Consider the following 4,886-nt stretch of genomic DNA (forward strand, 5'->3'; position numbering starts at 1 on the left):
TCTTTAAATCAGTTATAAGAGTAATCAATTATTTCACGTGACAATTGTTATTATATCACTCTGTGCATTTAACTGAAATTGAATTTACAATATTCAAGACTTCAAGTTCTTTGATAGATGCCCAACACTTATTTCACGAAGACTTCCATCGGAGTACCGCGTTCGCGAACGAGAGAAATGAGAATACCGTCTGATTGCCAGAAGAAATTGGACATTTACACAACCAGTTAAACACCCGGAGTTATCACACTCGCGCAATTCTCATCACGTAATCGTGCGGTCACTGGGAAAATGGAGAAAAATGCGAGTGACACGGCGATTCGTATTCTTCGCGCGAGTAGCTACGATTTAAATGGTAGTCAGCGATTGGCTAACAAACTCGTGTTTAAGGGAACGCGGAAAGTCCTACGAGACTCGTTTACTGGATTGCAACTGAGTCATGCTAAGTTCTCGATCGAAGACACCGGTTGTATCGTGTACCTTTAATGCACTTTCACTCGCGTCGCATTCTTTACTGTTAAGCACATCGGATAATGATTTAACAATTATTCAGATAATTCGTAATTGGATATTGTCTACCGACCGATGAACGAGATTGAACGGTCGCGACGTTTGAGACAGATTGAGCGTGACTGTCCACTGACACTCGGAATTTCCGAGGGTCGAAACGTTTCCATCGTTGCTCCATTTTGACACGGCCTCGAGTCGGATGCGTGCACTGAATTTACTAACAACGGTTGCCAAACTATCGACCAACGAATTTTGGCTGTGACGAAATACTGGAACCGTTTTTGCAACGACGATTTGAAAGTAGAAGCTAGAATGATCACTAATGTAGCTTACAAATCGAACTCGAGGTCGACCAGTTCTTCCACATTCGTTACCATTCGATTCGATTGATTTTAAAATACCCTCTCCATGATGGAACGAGAATCGTCAGTTAAGTGGAGAAATTACTGTATAAATGAGCACGATCGTGAGTACTCTTTTTGATTATGGCAAATCGATTCGAGTTCGCTCACGAAACGAAGCGATGCACCGATGCGTCGTCGTTTTTGTAATGGATCTGCGCCCTTTAATTGCACTCAACTTTCGAATACGATGATCACTGTAGTTACAGTGAAACGGTCCGTTCTCTTCCGCGTGAATTACGTTGGCGACCAAGCGCACGCACGTAAAAAATTGTCAGACCACATCTTGTTCGAGTATTATTTTTAATTTTCCTCCGGGCTGCTTTTGACGTAATCGAACTGGTAGCTGCCACTTTCTACGGAAGCTTCATAAGTTATCACTTTAAAATTTCGATTGCGTGATAGTGCGAAACGACGAGATCGCTGAACTGATTTGCATTGGAAATATCCGATGAGATTAATGCAATATGCAATTAGCTTTCTCAAATTTATACGAAATCGATTAGATTTCTGAATCACTCGTATGCTGAAACTCTTCGAGTATTTTTAATTACACATTCCGATAATCGATTTCGGGTTTTCGAACTTTCTCACAGGTCGCATACTCGATTCTTCGAATTTTGATGACACTCGACACGGGTTGAATCATCTCTCGCGATTCCGAGTACTATTATGAAACTTCTTTCGACGGAACTCGAATGATCGGTAGACGAGTACCCGTGTAACTCGCGCTTCGGCAGACTCGGTACTTGCCGTCGAGGTAAAGCCAGGACCACGTGGATCTCCCGTCCATCTTTCACTTTCACTCCTCGGCCACGTGTTTCCTCGAACGTAAATCAATGGTAATGGTAAAACCCGTTCGCTCGCTCCACTGCCGTTACTTCATGCTGATTACGATCGTGATGCACTTCCTGTTAACGGAAATTGTTCCCGGCGTGATTTTCGACAAACCACTTCCTGATTAACAAGTTTTCTGTTTCACTCGATCTTGCTTCGTTTCAGTATCATTAATTCTAAATTGCATTTGAAGCGAGATGATAGCCGAAATAATATAAGAAACAAATTATGCATATGTATAGTGAATAAAATAAGCAAAAAGGAAAAGTTAATTGCCTTTAAATTCATTGCCTCTTCTCATGGTCTGATTCTCCTGTTTTTCGTAATTAATACCTGCGCAACTGTTTTCGAAATTCTGGTTTCGTTTTTTAAATACGAACGTGGCAAACATCGCTCGCAATGAAATTATATTGTTGTGGGTTTTTGTAACTTGTTAACTTAACGTTGCGTCTCAAGTACCGTTTTCTCTGAACGATAATTTTACTCTCTATTTCGCTATGTATGTACTTACTTTTGTATGTCCCACACAAATATACTTATTGCGCAATCCGCTCTGCCTTCGTCCCTTATGAAATTCTTTAGTTACGTGAAGCCTGAAAACCTGGAAGAAATAGTCAAATTCTTTTAAAAAATTAGGAAGCAATCTTTGATAAAATACGAATGTGTATTGTACAACAGAAAATAATAAAGTCGTATCGCAGGAATGCCTCGTGCGTTTTAACTCACACAAATTCTTTGAAAGGAAAACGATAGGAAAGCCGCAAAGTAAATTCCAATATCGTTTAGCGGCGGGAAAAGTAGCAATAAAAAAAATAGCACGCGGTTACGCTAAACCAACTATTAATACTAGCGTGTCAATTCGACAGCAAAATCACGTATTTTTTCCGGCAATTGCAAAAGTGTAGATATTTGAGCCTAAATGCATGCGTTGCGAAAGAAATTTTATTTCAGGATAAAAACCCGAAGGAATTTTATGCACGTGGAGTTTTATTTTGACTATTGTGCTGTATAATGAAGGCCGGTCAAATCTATGGTTGCGTAAGGGGGTCTCGAAATCGGTTAGGAAACGATGAATCCTTCGACCTCGGCACCGCTCTTGGAATTCGGTCACTGGCTTTAATAGGCTAAATAGAAAATCAGGAGGACTATGATATAATATGATTAATCGCATGCATTGCATAATGTTGTTAAATACAAATATTATGATACGATAATGAAAAATTAAGTTGTCATTTGTCATTTTGAAAATAGCTGTCATTGTTCTATATAAAAAAATGTTTCATGCAGTAATTAAAATCCTGTTCTTTTAATATTACTAAATGTATATAAGTAAATATACCTTTAAAAAATTAATGAAACCGTAAAATTATTTGAATATCAGAGTCCGTCAAGTTAATAACTGAAATGATAAAAATAATTGCCAAGAAATTAGCTTTTATGGTTTATACAATTCTTACTTAATGACGAAGATAAGCAAATTGGCCAAATGGATATAATTACCAATTCCACTTTGAATTAATCGACAGAGAAATGTCAGGATTCTTCAAGATTGGTTTATCCGTCAGAATTCGAGTTCGGAGGCAGTTTTGAAGAAACGACACGTAAGAACGCGTAGGAACAAATGCATCTTGCCGGACGGCGTAGCCGACACTAAGCGAGATGAGACTCCGCCACCTTTCGATATCTCGAATCAGCTCCGAAGGTCGCCGCGTTTTTCTTTTTTAAGAAATATACGTAACAGTAGCGAATTTTCGAAATCCTACAGAATCCGGCTGCGTTGTAACATCCCTTGGAGTCAGTGAAAAGAATTCGTTGAAACGATGAGCTGACACGCTCTGCGTGTCTCTTCTTCTGGCGTGGAAAATTGGACAACGAACGACGATTACGTAAATGTGTAAACGTGATTTTACAATGCAAATGTAATTTGAATAGAAGAAACTGGTTGCGGAGGACTGGACAACATAATAAATGTGAAAAACACTGCCAATATAAATATGACAAATATAAGAGATTTAAACAAATGCTAAATAATAAAAAATTTACAGATTTATTTCTGAACAAATAGCAGAGTCTTTTTTTTATAATAAATTACGAGTCCAGCGCCTGTTAAATAGCAAGTCGGTAAACTTTCACATGCAACGTGAAACAGGTTCCCAGGCGACTCTTAAAACAAACTTCGTTTACTTCTGGAACATTTTATTACAAAGCTTCTTGCAAGGTTTAAGTAATAATACATTTACTATTAACATAATATACTGTTCTCCTTCATGTGTTCCCACATAAACTAGAATAAATGGTAATAATCCCCAGTACTTTACACCTGAACTGTGACCACATAGAAGACGTGAGAAAAGTGGAACACACGTACCGATAATTAATCATACGTAATGTTCGTCGCTCATTGAAGTCTCGTGAAACTAGGTAGCTTCTGCATCTTTCCATTTGCAGCTGACCTCAAGTTGCACAATGGGACGTTTCTTTATGATACAAAGTTCATTAAATTTTTGAACCTACACTCCGCATCAGAAGGACAAGTTGGTCGTTTGCATTTATTGCATTATTTAAATATTTGTATCTCTCGAACAAGAAAGAAATTCTAATTTCGATTAAATTTTGTCAAGGCGTGTCATTCGCAGACTGTCTAACGTAACACTCGCACGCGAATACTTTGCATAGTTCCATTGCGTAACATTTTGACAGCTGATTGACATGACTGAAACTCAGCTAGCTTTTCGTAGCCAATTAAATATCATTTCATTTTCGTCATTTTCTATTTGTTGAAATAATGCTTTCACCCGACACGGAAAAATTCAAAAATAATTAACAAGTGTTTTTAATTCCGAACTGTATTTCTTTTAATTGCAAGGTACGACTATCATGCACGATGCATTATTATTCCAACCGAGTTATGTTCAGGACAAATAATGTCAGAAATAGAATAATGTTCGTTGAAAATGGTTATTTTCTCTATTAATGGCACAAATAGATATTTTGCGTCGGCATAATTCATAATAAAATACAAAACTGCTTTTTAAAATTGGGATTAAATAATTATTATTAAATAAATTGTAATATTTTAATGTAATGTAATTATTATTAATAAATAAAATTACAAAATAAAAATTGGGATTAAATAAT

At 37.2% G+C, this 4,886-nt stretch overlaps 1 protein-coding gene across 1 annotated transcript in view; it reads right to left on the bottom strand.

Annotated features, from left to right (window-relative positions):
- Positions 1 to 2,368, bottom strand: part of LOC108627443 (uncharacterized) — a 6,459-nt gene extending 4,091 nt beyond the window's left edge. Inside the window, exon 1 of the mRNA XM_026815604.1 lies at positions 2,260 to 2,368. The gene's annotated coding sequence lies outside the window, so the exon portion shown is untranslated. The remainder of the gene's footprint in view (positions 1 to 2,259) is intronic.
- Positions 2,369 to 4,886: the final 2,518 nt, after the last annotated feature.

Source organism: Ceratina calcarata, unplaced genomic scaffold (genome assembly GCF_001652005.2).
Source record: "Ceratina calcarata isolate Rehan_Ccalc_2016 unplaced genomic scaffold, ASM165200v1 scaffold471.2, whole genome shotgun sequence".
NCBI lineage: Eukaryota > Metazoa > Arthropoda > Insecta > Hymenoptera > Apidae > Ceratina > Ceratina calcarata.